The sequence below is a fragment of the Schistocerca cancellata genome, chromosome 4 (genome assembly GCF_023864275.1).
Source record: "Schistocerca cancellata isolate TAMUIC-IGC-003103 chromosome 4, iqSchCanc2.1, whole genome shotgun sequence".
NCBI lineage: Eukaryota > Metazoa > Arthropoda > Insecta > Orthoptera > Acrididae > Schistocerca > Schistocerca cancellata.
In genome coordinates, this window is record NC_064629.1 from 353,581,800 (window position 1) to 353,597,630 (window position 15,831).

A 15,831-nucleotide genomic window follows, 5' to 3' on the forward strand; every position below is an offset into this window, starting at 1 on the left:
ATACTAAATGTCTTTTTCCAAAGTTGTTTCACAGAGGAAGATTGCACTGTAGTTCCTTCTCTAGATTGTCGCACAGATGACGAAATGGTAGATATCGAAATAGACGACAGAGGGATAGAGAAACAATTAAAATCGCTCAAAAGAGGAAAGGCCTCTGGACCTGATGGGATACCAGTTCAGTTTTACACAGAGTACGCGATGGAACTTGCCCCCCTTCTTGCAGCGGTGTACCGTAGATCTCTAGAAGAGCGTAGCGTTCCAAAGGATTGGAAAAGGGCACAGGTCATCCCCATTTTCAAGAAGGGACGTCGAACAGATGTGCAGAACTATAGACCTATATCTCTAACGTCGATCAGTTGTAGAATTTTGGAACACGTATTGTGTTCGAGTATAATGACTTTTCTGGAGACTATAAATCTACTCTGTAGGAATCAGCATGGGTTTCGAAAAAGACGGTCATGTGAAACTCAGCTCGCGCTATTCGTCCACGAGACTCAGAGGGCCATAGACATGGGTTCACAGGTAGATGCCGTGTTTCTTGACTTCCGCAAGGCGTTCGATACAGTTCCCCACAGTCGTTTAATGAACAAAATAAGAGCATATGGACTATCAGACCAATTGTGTGATTGGATTGAGGAGTTCCTAGATAACAGAACGCAGCATGTCATTCTCAACGGAGATAAGTCTTCCGAAGTAAGAGTGATTTCAGGTGTGCCGCAGGGGAGTGTCATAGGACCGTTGCTATTCACAATATACATAAATGACCTGGTGGATGACATCGGAAGTTCACTGAGGCTTTTGGCAGATGATGCTGTGGTGTATCGAGAGGTTGTAACAATGGAAAATTGTACTGAAATGCAGGAGGATCTGCAGCGAATTGACGCATGGTGCAGGGAATGGCAATTGAATCTCAATGTATACAAGTGTAATGTGCTGCGAATACACAGAAAGATAGATACTTTATCATTTAGCTACAAAATAGCAGGTCAGCAAGTGGAAGCAGTTATTACCATAAATTATCTGGGAGTAGGCATTAGGAGTGATTTAAAATGGAATGATCATATAATGTTGATCGTCGGTAAAGCAGATGCCAGACTGAGATTCATTGGAAGAATCCTAAGGAAATGCAATCCGAAAACAAAGGAAGTAGGTTACAGTACGCTTGTTCGCCCACTGCTTGAATACTGCTCAGCAGTGTGGGATCCGTACCAGATAGGGTTGATAGAAGATACACTCCTGGAAATTGAAATAAGAACACCGTGAATTCATTGTCCCAGGAAGGGGAAACTTTATTGAACATTCCTGGGGTCAGATACATCACATGATCACACTGACAGAACCACAGGCACATAGACACAGGCAACAGAGCATGCACAATGTCGGCACTACTACAGTGTACATCCACCTTTCGCAGCAATGCAGGCTCCTATTCTCCCATGGAGACGATCGTAGAGATGCTGGATGTAGTCCTGTGGAACGGCTTGCCATGCCATTTCCACCTGGCGCCTCAGTTGGACCAGCGTTCGTGCTGGACGTGCAGACCGCGTGAGACGACGCTTCATCCAGTCCCAAACATGCTCAATGGGGGACAGATCCGGAGATCTTGCTGGCCAGGGTAGTTGACTTACACCTTCTAGAGCACGTTGGGTGGCACGGGATACATGCGGACGTGCATTGTCCTGTTGGAACAGCAAGTTCCCTTGCCGGTCTAGGAATGGTAGAACAATGGGTTCGATGACGGTTTGGATGTACCGTGCACTATTCAGTGTCCCCTCGACGATCACCAGTGGTGTACGGCCAGTGTAGGAGATCGCTCCCCACACCATGATGCTGGGTGTTGGCCCTGTGTGCCTCGGTCGTATGCAGTCCTGATTGTGGCGCTCACCTGCACGGCGCCAAACACGCATACGACCATCATTGGCACCAAGGCAGAAGCGACTCTCATCGCTGAAGACGACACGTCTCCATTCGTCCCTCCATTCACGCCTGTCGCGACACCACTGGAGGCGGGCTGCACGATGTTGGGGCGTGAGCGGAAGACGGCCTAACGGTGTGCGGGACCGTAGCCCAGCTTCATGGAGACGGTTGCGAATGGTCCTCGCCGATACCCCAGGAGCAACAGTGTCCCTAATTTGCTAGGAAATGGCGATGCGGTCCCCTACGGCACTGCGTAGGATCCTACGGTCTTGGCGTGCATCCGTGCGTCGCTGCGGTCCGGTCCCAGGTCGACGGGCACGTGCACCTTCCGCCGACCACTGGCGACAACATCGATGTACTGTGGAGACCTCACGCCCCACGTGTTGAGCAATTCGGCGGTACGTCCACCCGGCCTCCCGCATGCCCACTATACGCCCTCGCTCAAAGTCCGTCAACTGCACATACGGTTCACGTCCACGCTGTCCCGGCATGCTGCCAGTGTTAAAGACTGCGATAGAGCTCTGTATGCCATGGCAAACTGGCTGACACTGACGGCGGCGGTGCACAAAAGATGCGCAGCTAGCGCCATTCGACGGCCAACACCGCGGTTCCTGGTGTTTCCGCTGTGCCGTGCGTGTGATCATTGCTTGTACAGCCCTCTCGCAGTGTCCGGAACAAGTATGGTGGGTCTGACACACCGGTGTCAATGTGTTCTTTTTTCCATTTCCAGGAGTGTATATAGAAGATCCAACGGAGAGCAGCGCGCTTCGTCACAGGATCATTTAGTAATCGCGAAAGCGTTACGGAGATGATAGATAAACTCCAGTGGAAGACTCTGCAGGAGAGACGCTCAGTAGCTCGGTACGGGCTTTTGTCAAAGTTTCGAGAACATACCTTCACCGAAGAGTCAAGCAGTATATTGCTACCTCCTACGTATATCTCGCGAAGAGACCATGAGGATAAAATCAGAGAGATTAGAGCCCACACAGAGGCATACCGACAATCCTTCTTTCCACGAGCAATACGAGACTGGAATAAAAGGGAGAACCGATAGAGGTATTCAAGGTACCCACCGCCACACACCGTCAGGTGGCTTGCGGAGTATGGATGTAGATGTAGATGTAATCGGGCGTTAACAGTCTCATTTTGTGTTTTTTAGTCTCATTTACTGCGTCAAACTGTTGTTTCAGCATTACCATTAACGCACTGAGGTCATTTGTAGCTGCAGCGGGAATAGTTTGGACTTTAGGGTCACTTTCCTCTGTTACAGACATGGTTAGTTCAGTTTCCACACGGGAACCTACCGTTCGCGGTCGTAAAGGGTATGGAATACTATTAACGTCTTCACTCCCGTCTCCAGTTGTCACCAGTCTCTGTTTACTATCTGCCATTTTCGTCAGTAAATCACGTGCTACGCAAGGCTTTCGTCGTTTGTCAGTGACGTGGTGAGCCCGCTAAGAGCACCGCTCTCGCGTGAGCAACAAATGAAATTCTATCTGGCGAGAAGACAAGATGGAACCTAAACGTTTCAGACAAATGAATGAAGATGCTCTTCACTGCAAATTGCACACACTATCAACCATGTTGAAAATGTAATACAGCTATACTAACAAGGGGGAGAAATAATTTCTATTATCAGACTACGAAGAAATTTACTTTGAAAGATAAAATAAAGCAGATTTTCAATAGCGGGAATGAGATAGAAAGGAGGTGGATCGACTTGGAAAAGCAACGTTGCTACTGAAGCACTACACTGCGTATGCAAAATTCTGACTTACTTTTTGATGGCTTGGTTACCGCTATGTTGTCTCAGCAAATTCGCGTCTCTTTTCTTTTCCTTTCTCTTGATAATTAAACTGCGTAATTGACCAGCATATTTTCCGTCATTCTCACAGAGATGATGTGCACATGAGACGACAGAACATTTATTAACACGAGCACATAGAAAATTTTCCAAGAATTTGAACTAATTTTTGCTCAAGTCCCTGTTCGGGCGCCAAGTGTGATGTTACAAAGTAATAGTGATGTTGTTATTCAATGGAAAGTTGGAAATTGAGATTTAGCTTACTGTTTTATCAATCACAATTGGCGTAAGAATCATGGATTGACCATTGTCATAAAATATTGCATTATGAGATGTGAATAGTTTTTACTTGCAGTTTCACGTGGCTTGAGGCAGTCACAACTAGCGTGCTATTGATTAAGGAATAGCGTTATCGTCTTTCTAATTACTTCATGATCGTAGATACGATCATACCCGGTTGTGAAGTTATTGTTATGACAAAACAATTTCCTAAGGGACCAGAAAGTTCTTAAGGGCGCAAAAACAACTGTATCATCACACAAGAGGGAAATTCAATATTAAAACTGATTCAAGAAGACGATAAAACAGTTTTCTTTTTATCAATGTAACACGCACATTGGACTGCTGATCTTGGTGTCTGTAATATTAGCATAATGGATAATTAAAATGAAAATAATACTGAGGAGATAATAGGAATGAGCACTGCTAAATGATTCAGTATTCCCAGAACAAATATTTATTAGAACTAAAACCTATATCGTACCTTAAGCTTAGTACTACAATGACGGTAGATTTTTATGTCCGTATCATGTCCATTGAGCGCTCTTTTATATAGCCATTGTCTTCTTTGAGTCGCTCGTGCGTCGTCACGGTAAGTTATAACAGTTCTGTACACTTCACTCAAACTTAGACATAAAACGTTTTATTCATTTAGTAAAAATTAGATCAGACTGCCACAAATCTGCGTCCGTCTTACTTGAGAAAAACAGTACAAGTCTTTAGCGCTCAAGGCTTCATTTGTTCTCCAGCGAACAAAATAGTGAAGGATCGCATATCTATCCGTATTTTTCTGTTTATATTGCCGCCCAAAGACGACGAATTACATTATTTAGAAAATTCCACCGTCGCTATGCGACACCTTATTATACATTAATAATTATTTATAAACAAGTATTTGCCTTCTGGCCGAAAGTATTAACTACAAGTATTTGCTGTTTTAATGAAGTCAAAAATAGCGAATATCACAATATTTCCTTTGCGCAGTGTACTGGCCTGCGGACATAAATAAATATTGCAGTGATCCTTAGCAAGCAAATTTCCTGTCGACAATTTCAGGCTCTAACTTACACGTGCAATTAGCTTATAAGGTTCGGATTATTATGTTAACACTTTTCCGCCGGCCATTGTGACCGAGCGGTTCTAGGCGCTTCGGTCCGGAACCACGATGCTGCTACGGTCGCAGGTTCGAATCCTGCCTCGGGCATGGATGTGTGTGATGTCCTTAGGTTAGTTAGGTTTAAGTAGTTCTAAGTCTAAGGGACTGATGACCTCAGATGTTAAGTCCCATAGTGCTTAGAGCCATTTGAACCATTTCAAACACTTTTGGTTCAAATGGCTCTGAGCACTATGGGACTTAACTTCTGTGGTCATCAGTCCCCTAGAACTTAGAACTACTTAAACCTAACAAACCTAAGGACATCACACACATCCATGCCCGAGGCAGGATTCGAACCTGCGTCCGTAGCAGTCCCGCGGTTCCGGACTGCGCGCCTAGAACCACTAGACCACCGCGGCCGGCTTCAAACACTTTTCCACACAAAGACTGGTATTACAGTGTACTAGAATAAATAGTGAATGGAACCTGAGATATAGTTGGCTCCTACGATAATACTGCTGAAAATTACCTTCAAAAATTTGAAAGATAATACAGGGAAGTTAGAAACTAATCGTGCCGTCAAACAAAGAACTACTGACTGTGAAAGCAACTCTTATGAACAAACTCGTTCGCTGAAGGCAACTGATGTTAGTAGAAGCTCTAGTGTAACTTAATTAGAAAGCGCACAAATGCATGGCGGATTTCTTAGAATTGTTATGTGTTAAATATCAATTTAACAGTGGAACTCCAATGTAAATGAATTCGGAGAAATTATATTCCAATTCAGTGTTACTGCAACTCGATTCACAAGTACAATAAAGAACCCAATTATTCATACATGAACCACAAGGCAATCTATGCCGACACATAATAAATAGTCCACCCACAAATTGTTCGAGAATCCTAGGAAAATAACCAGAATAATTAAATAAATGAAGTGAAATAATCCATTGGCATTACTGACCGGGAGACCCCCCACCTTGGGCAGTTCGGCCTCCTAGTTCAAGTCTTTTTATGTCACACCACTTCGGCGACTGGCGCGTCGATGATTATGAAATAATGATGAGGACCACATAACAGCCGGCCCCTGACAGGACGAAATTCGACCCAGTCGGGACACGTACCCACCTAACCATGATCCAGAAGCAACACCACTAACCACTAGATCACAAGTAATGGACTTCAAATGAATGAATATGTGGTTTATTTAGCTCGCGTATGGCTCGGATGTACTACAGAGAAACCATTCTCTTGGCTGCGTGAATAGGAACTGAGTATCTTACGTTACGAAGCAAGTTAAATCCTACCATTCGTAGTAGCTAGTTGCAGACCTGAGGTCGTTTCACTCTATTAATTCGTTAAACTGCGTAGGACTATGCTTTAGCTCACCGTGACCTACATATCATAACAAGAATATACAAATAGCCATCTGACGAGGAGTTTGCACATTTACCTTCTCCACGAAGAACCGTGCATCCAGAGCCAAAGACCGCTTACGAGCAAGTCCCCCTCTTGTCACGTTTTCCTTTGTCCCATTTGAACAATGTCCATGCGTTATCAGCACGAGGCCACACTGAGCACTGATTGGCTAAGACTCTACTCACCAAACAACGAGGCTCAGACTATACTTCACGAGTGGCCAAAGACTGTCCTCACATCAGATACTGATTACTGGGCACGAATTAGATTATCAATGTGCTGTCGGATGACATAATCCAGAAACAGTAACAGCTGAAAGATGCCATTTGTGTCGAGCGACTTTCAAGATGTACAGAAACATGTACCCTCTCTAATATATTTATGTGCATAGAGGGCAATCATTGTATACTATGGTCGGGTACGAAGCCCATTAGGGCCGACTGGCCACGCACAAGAACAATGTACAGCAGCTAGCGAATGGGTACGAATTCCCACGAGATAAGTATTCTCCCTCAGCTATGCAGAGGTAGCCAACGAACATAAAACTGCCTGAGATGGTCCCCAACAACTAAGTCCACAATAAGGAGCTAAATACGAATATCTGTCAGCAAACAGAGGAAATTCTACATTAAAAGTTAAGAACACTGACAAGTATCACGGAAGCTATCACTTTCTTTGAACAAGACGAAGATAATGAAATGCAGTGTGAAGCCTTATTGGATAACGCACAGACACACGTACAAGAATTGAATGCTACAAAAATAGACATAAAAAACGAAAAGACAGCAGACTCAACGAAGACAGAAAATGTTGAAGACAACCAAATAGAGTGCACAGCACATAGTGGAACATCTGCGTGTGAGGACTAATTGAATCAAAAGCAAAAAATGTGCTGGAGCTTTAGGAAATTTTGAAATTGAATAGAAGATACCCATTGTTAATCAAGTTGTGTAAAGTGCGCTCAGCCTTACGTTGACCTACGAAGAATCTGCAGGTAGAATAACGCACAACTTCATTTTATACAGAGAAGAAGGACTTGGTGAGAGTGACGAAACAACATAAATTACCGAGCTCACTCTGTAAAGAGAGCGAGTGTATGAAGCAGACGGGAAGTGTTTAGTTTAACATACGTAATACGTACCGTAATAGAAGGGGCGATCAAACAGTTTCCGTTCGAATGCCGCACTAACCCCCGCCCCTCATGTCGGTGCTTATATACCGCATCGGAGTCAGGCTGAGTTCCATATAGGCTGCAGGGTGATCGTCCCTTGTAGATACGAGAAGACCCACAGTATCTTCGGAAGTTATCTACACAGATTCCTCTTAATACGCTTCATTATCATGATATTTTATTCGAGCAAAGATTCGTTAAATGATAAAGTCCGGGAGATGTTTCCTTTTCGGTTGCGACATTATAGCATAATATATCGCTGTCGCTGCAGCTTAGTTTATCATACTATCTAAATGAAACATTTGAACTTAAATGGTTCAAATGGCTCTGAGCACTATGGGACTTAACATCTGAGGTCATCAGTCCACTAGAACTTAGAACTACTTAAACCTAACTAACCTAAGGACAGCACACACATCCATGTCCGAGGCAGGATTCGAACCTGAGACCGTAGCTGTCACTCGGTTCCAGACTGAAGCGCCTAGAACCGCTCGGCCACAACGGCCGGCTACTGAATACAGTCTTGGATAACATGCACTCACAATGCACTACGGACCAATAAACAATTCAGTCACGTACACTGATCAGCCAGAACATCAAGACCACTTACTAAACAGCCGATATGTCCACCTTTGGCACGGGTAATAGCGGCGATGCTTCGTGGCATGGATGCAATGAGGCCTTGATAGGTTGCTGGAGGGAGTTGGCACCATATCTGCAGACGCAAGTCACGTAATTCCCTTAAATTCCGGGGAGTCGACCGTTGAGCTCTGACACCTCGTTCAATCACATCGCATATGCGTTCGATCGGGTTCAGATCTGGCGAACTGGGGGACCAGCACATGAATTGGAACACGCCACTGTGTTCCTTGAAACACTCCATCACACTTCTGGCCTTGTAACATGGCGCATTTACTTGCTGAAAAATACCACTGCCGTCGGGAAACATGGTCGCTAGGAAGAGGTGTACGTGGTCTACAACCAGTGTATTACACTCCTTAGCCGTCTCGGTGCCTCGCCCGAACTCCACTAGACCCATGGATGCCCATGTGAATGTTCCCCAGAGCATAATGGAGTCGTCGTCACCTTGTGACCATCCTGCAGTACAGGAACCAAGGCGACGACGGATTCGCGCCCTCCCATCGGAATTATGGAGAAGGTGTCGGGATTTATCAGACCATGCAACGCTCTGCTACTGCGCCGACATCCAGTGCTATGGCCAGGTACCCATTTCAGTCGCAGTTGCCGATGTCGTTGTGATAACACTGGCCCATGCATGAGTCGTCGGCTGCGGATGCCCATCGTTACGTGTGATCGGTGCACTGTGAGTTCAGACACATTGGTACGCTGCCCACCATTAATGTCTGATGTCAGTTCCGTCACAGTTGGCCGCCTGTCCCGTTTTACCAGTCTGGCCGGTCTACAACTTCCGGCATCTGTAATGAGAGTTTGCCGCCCAACTCCACGACGTCTGGGCGTTGATTCACCTTGGTTTCGCTACATGTTGAGGACACTCACCAGAGCTTCCTGAAACACCTGATAAGTTGTGCAGCTTACGAAATGGTCGTGCCGAGCCTCCGGGCCACCAGAATCTGCCCTTGGTCAAACTCAGATAGATGGCGCTCCTCCCCCATTCTACACACTGACAGCACGCTCACTGATACAACATGCACATTTCATGTGTCTGACCAGCAGTCATTCCTCGCTAAGTGACGCTGCTATCGCCTGGACGGGTCTCTATCGCCAGTAGACTGGTGCTCATAATGTTCTGGCTGATCAGTGTGTATAGGAAGCAATACTGACTTTTCCATAAGTCAGTTAAATGCCGTTGGCTTATCAGTTCAGTTTCGCATTGATTTTGCGGTTTACGGCACACTCAGTTCAGTAAATATAACATACTTATAGGTTTGTATAAATTAAACAAAAATTAGAAAAATAAACTTTCAGTTGACAGAAGGGCAAATAATATTGCTGAAGTACATTAAACAATGTTAGGTTTGAAATCACTGTGTTATAAAGAGAAAGTCGGGGTAATAAACCTACTCGTAACGTGACAATACAGACATAACATTCACATGCGACTGTTCGTGACGTTGGATGCGACAGGTAAGGATGTTTACTTGAGCTGAGGCAGGATATGGTAGATCGCCACGATGGTCACAAAGACCTGTCAAACGGAACTACTACCGTATTTTGCGAATCCTGAATGATAGTACGCTGTTAGGGCCAAACTCTGTATGATGTATACTTACTGCAAAGTAACAATACAAGAAAAATCAAATTAAAAAACATAATGCATTTTACAATTCGATACCCCGTAAGTAAATGTATAAACTAAATTTTGAGATTTATTTATCTGAAGAGCACAGCGATAGGAAGGCCCCTAAGAAAATTAATGGCAGTGTAAACAAGTCAGACACAAACACAATAGATTGTTCTGACTAAATACGTGAGCCCGCATCTCGTGGTCGTGCGGTAGCGTTCTCGCTTCCCACGCCCGGGTTCCCGGGTTCGATTCCCGGCGGGGTCAGGGATTTTCTCTGCCTCGTGATGGCTGGGTGTTGTGTGCTGTCCTTAGGTTAGTTAGGTTTAAGTAGTTCTAAGTTCTAGGGGACTTATGACCATAGATGTTGAGTCCCATAGTGCTCAGAGCCATTTTTGAACTAAATACGTGAACCAGATGCATCAGAAGAGCTGCTCACGCTTTACGGGAGGGTCATATTGTGTCGATGACGAACAAATAATGCACAGTTACTTAAAATCAGTTTAATTAATACCAAAAACAAGAATACATATTAATTGTGCAAATTTTACTAGTATATGGACACCACTACCAGGAAATATCTGTAAATTGTGTCATTTACAAGAGTCATTCAATAAAAAATGTTCAAAATTTATTTTACAACCTTCTGTATTGTTGAATCATTGGCTCGAGCGGACTGTGTGGCTGGTCCCGGTGGAGGTTCGAGTCGTCCCTCGGGCGTGGGTGTGTGTTTGTTCAAATGTTCAAATGTGTGTGAAATCGTATGAGACTTAACTGCTAAGGTCATCAGTCCCTAAGCTAACACTCTACTTAACCTAAATTATCCTAAGGACAAACACACATATCCATGCCCGAGGGAGGACTCGAACCTCCGCCGGGACCAGCCGCACAATCCATGACTGCAGCGCCATAGACCACTCGGCTAATCCCGGCGCGGCTGTGTGTTTGTCCTTAGGATAATTTAGGTTAAGTGGTATGTAAGCTTAGGGAGTGATGACCTTAGCAGTTAAGTCCCATAAGATTTCACACAAATTTGAACATTTGAACATTGACTCGAGCAGACAATGACAGCCGGACAAGTGGACTGCCGGTTGAAAAACTATAGTGGCAAGCATAGTAATACTGCAACTTCAGCATCGTGCACTCTGTAAGTTTTCCTACAATGGGCCGGGATTGCTACACAATAACCCCTGCGCTAGTGCTTTGCGGACTTTCATGCCAAGAAGCGGAAGACTTTGTCACAACAACATTGCCCGGACGATTTTATCCGCACTGGCCGTGGGTATTCATCTCTCTACATCTGACGTTAGACTTCTTCTGTTCTGAGGTCTCACGTGCTACCACTGGAGCTGTCTTGCGCTTCAGTTTCGGTTAGGACTTTGACTTCACCTTCAGCACCGATACAGTCACTGCACCAGCGGGTGGCCTACACAGACCGCACGTGGTACTAGTTACAGCTACAGGCCTGCTATTTCAAGCTAGCCTGATGCTCTCAAGTGTCCAACTGAGACTATACCAGTGGAGCCGTTCAGTGAGTGCCAGCACGTACAACTCCATTGACTCCGGATATGCTGGGTTCTACCCGGGCCATGCCGAGCCTGGGTAGTTGCTTAATGACCTTGTGTCAACATCCGCTCATGGTCGACTCTACGCTGCAGGGCCTGTGTTGACATCACCAACCACAGTGAGGCTGCCTTGTCAGCTGCTGCTGGCATTGCAGTCGACGAATACTGCCCTAGGCACTGGCTGAATTGGCTTCAGTATGTTTTGCCAATAACGCTTATGATTTTCACACCAGCACTCTTCGGGTGTCGCCACTGTGGAACGCTACTTCTTGAGTCAGAAATGGGTTTGGCATAGGTACTACAGTCATTAGGAAACGCAAGTGATCATCAGTATGCCTGTTTGGTGGTCTATGTATCTATTGTTCCTTGCATTTATCCTCATGCCGCCCTACTGTATCTCATTACGTCTGGGACAGAATCACAAGGATCCTCTTGAGTGCGAGGTCGCAAAAGGCCAATAATATTTACGGCATTTGATGCTTGACATACTGTATGCCTTGCAACCACTAAAATTTGATGCTAATGTCAACATGTTGCGGTACTGAGGGTATCCAATGGCGAGCACAGTATGAGGCTACGAAGCGCATTTCAAAACCTTAGTCGACAAGTAACTCACAACAATGCTACAGTGCTATAGGTGTTGATACTCGTACAAAGCAGATCAATGGACACAATAAACAAAACAAATATTGCATTGTATCTACTACAACAGTTGCGAAGTTGACATTTCGTCGGAATGAAATCCAAGGAATTCCACAGAGTAAGAAAGGAATGGCAGATGAAACTACCGCGTTTCTGGAAGATAAGTCAGTGGAATGTTCTGTGTCGAATACGCTCGACTGCGCGTACAATGTACGTGAGGAGTACAATGATGACGGTAAGTGCTTAAGAAGTGAAAGCGTCACTGAAACAACCATTTATGTCATCATCCTTGTCGGACAGGGAGCCAAAACGTAGTAAAGGACAATGGTTTTCCAATGAGCAGGTACTGAATGTAATTATGTACATGGAACTTCATTCAAAACATAGTAAAAAAAGAGCATTTATGAACAGATTTCAAATAAGTCCGCAGCAATATGACAGTGTAGTGCATAAGGAAAACTACGGATATTCGTGGGAGGGCAAGGCGCACTTGTTGCAAAAACTGGTGCTTGCGCGTTTCAAGGTTGCTCTACACAATTTGCTTGATGTGCGAGATAGAAACCTATTATATTACGTACATACAATTGCACGCAACGCAGATTACAGTGATTTCAAGGGAAGCAGTGGATGATTGCATAACTTCAAACACTTGTTAGAGAATTAGAAGATGTGTGATAACGAAATTTCAAACAAAGCGTCGACTTGACAATGCAAGGCAAACTTCTGAATCGGCCCGAATTTATAGATAAATTAAACAAAGTTATCGCATCGTTCAGAAAGAAATTTGTTCCCAACTCTGACCGGTGGGGATTTGAAGAGGAAGAGCATGTGAAAGGAACCCTGGAAATTAGAGTTACCGAGGGAGTTGTAGCAAGATCATCTAACATTAATACCTGACGCACTCGCATATAACTATGCCGACTCTTAACCTGGACGGTAAATTAGCTGAAAAATTATTTACTCTGCTGCTAGAAGTTGGAGGTGTTCTGACCTCTACCATTCTTTCTCGTGTGCGTGATCTTGCAAGGGCAGTAGGGAATATATACATCACAGCAAGCAAGAGTGGGAAAATACACATAAGAGAATTACAGCTATGGTATGAGCACTGCTTTCAGCCAGTAGCTGGTCAAAGTAACTTGCTTTTGCTTGATTCCTGGTCTTTGTATAAAAGTCATTCACCTCTACAGCAAACCATCCCTCTTGAAAAGTGTGCGACATTGTAATTCATATCACCTGGAACCGCTGGACAAATTTACCCTATGGATGTCTGTTTTTTTCGTACCTATAAAACATTTTATTTCACAATCGGCCGCTTTTCCTTGAGGCATAGCTTGTTTCAGGATAAGTTCCACAACAGACTGCTTCGCATTCGGTCGCATGCCATCACATTCCATCAGTTCTCATCAGCCCGCTACACAAGTAGCATTCTGTTGCGTTCTTTAATAGTAAATGTCTAGCTGAACGTCCTGCACCCTTTGTAACTCCCAAAGAGTTCGCCTTCGATTTCGATGGTGTCAACCATTGTGATCACTGTGGCGTGCAATTTCTCATTTTCCGTTCATGGTGCAAGTTATTGGTTTGCTTTGAACATTTCTTGAAGTCGACGTCCATTTCGTGAAGTTTAATACATACATCACATAGAAGGTTTATCTCTGCACCTCCTGGTAGACAAGGTGATTTATTAGCAGCTAATATTTTTCCTGTTATAAGTGTTAACATAACACTTTCAAATGAGCCTGACTAAAGGTTAAACTTACGACCTCGCACTCAAGGGTTCCTTGTCAATTACGTCACTTAGGAAGGGTGCAAGGGATTAGCCAATGAACCGATTGTGTATACATTCTCTAACCTGCAGGGTTATGTGGTTCTGTGCGCTGAATCACACAGTATGGTATGTCGGGAATGTCAGGGGAAAGGGCATTTCGACAGGCAATGTAGGGAGAGCGTGTGGTTGATACGAGGAAGGCTGTGGGTGCCAGGTAAGTGCAAGTCAGTGTAGATACTGGGCGATGGCAGGCATATTTTGTGGTGAATAGTGTTGATTTATAAATTATGAATTAAGGAGTTCTCCTAGGTCTACATCTACGTCCATACACACACACTCTGCAAGCCAACGTATGGTGCGTGGCGGAGGGTACCCCGTACCACGACTAGTCATTTCCTTACCTGTTCCAGCCGCGAGGTAGAAACGACTGGCTGTATGCCTACGTGTGAGCCCTAATTTTTCTTATGTTGTCTTCATGATCCTTACGATAGGAAGTATGTGGTTTCACGTTCCTGGAGTACCTAAGAAATGGGCAAGCTTTGTCTGTCAATAACGATGCTTTGTAAAACCGCGTTGGTCTGTAGACGGAAGCTTTCCGCTCTCAAGGAAATGTGTTATATTGCATCTGAGAATATATTCAGTAATTCTGCTGCAATCCGATGTTAATGATATTGTTTCGTAATTTTGATGGTCCATTCTTTTACCCTCCTTATATACAGTTGTTACTTGGACTTTAACCCAGTCGATCAGGATTGACGGTTCCGTTGATAAAAACACAGCTGACTTCCACATCCTTTTATTAGAAGACCTTAAGCCTTGCTTGTAGCGACCACGTCATCGATGACAAATGGAGCCCTAATTTTCCTTCCTTATTTTGTGAGGGTCATATGTCATATAGCATACATGAACACATCGAAGTAAAAAGTTTCTTGTCCATACAGATTAACTTAGTGCCCTGCTTATCCTTTAAAAGAGACCTGTCAGAGAATGTGATTTCAGATTTAATGAACATACTTCACCAAGCACGTGTGAAAATGAAAAAAACGCGAATGCCAACATAGTAGCGAAGAAGGTTTGTTGGGCACACAATATGACACACTATGACTTCCATTTGCTGCTTGTCATTACACTGTAACGTCATATAGCTATGCATCCTTGGTGGATGTCAGTGAGGGTCAGTGTACCAGACACTTGAGTTTAATACTTTCTACTAGGAAAATAACTACGAACCATCTCTAGGTCTAAAACAATTGCTTTATGTACGGCTTCATATCCTAGCGGGACTCACCAGAACAGGTTGACTCTAAAAATAACTGTACGCTGCATTTTAACGGTGTGCATTTTATATTTCATGAAGGAGGCATGAATAAATGTAATCGGAGGATCTGCCGCCTTTCCTTCTTGACTGTATGGGAAATGTGGCACAACGGTTAAAATTCTTTGTTTTCTGTGTACTTTATTCCACGAATCTCGTGAGGAGAATTTAAGTACGAATTGGAAAATATTTTTCACAGTCTTGTTTTGTCCAGTCACTAGCTAGCCATGATTATCGCTAAACTATTTTACGTAGTTTTGTAGCGAAATTATCATTTTTGTTGTTAATTTTAGACCATACTGACCATATCATTTTAATATATTAGTGGCTGTGTTTTTGTGGTTTTTGAGGACACTTTGTGTGTTTCATCTTTCAAAGTCGTTTCTATGCTCACCGCTGTTAAGAACACTCACAAGTATTTGCAACTGTCATTAAAGAACTCGACATCTTTCGCCTCAGAAAATCACTTATTATCGTCATCATCATGATCAACAGAACCATCATTGAGAGCTGTTAAAGAGATGAACAGGAAATCAAAAGAGAAAATGTGTATTTCTGATTTACTTTCTGATTAAAACAGCAACACGGAAATATG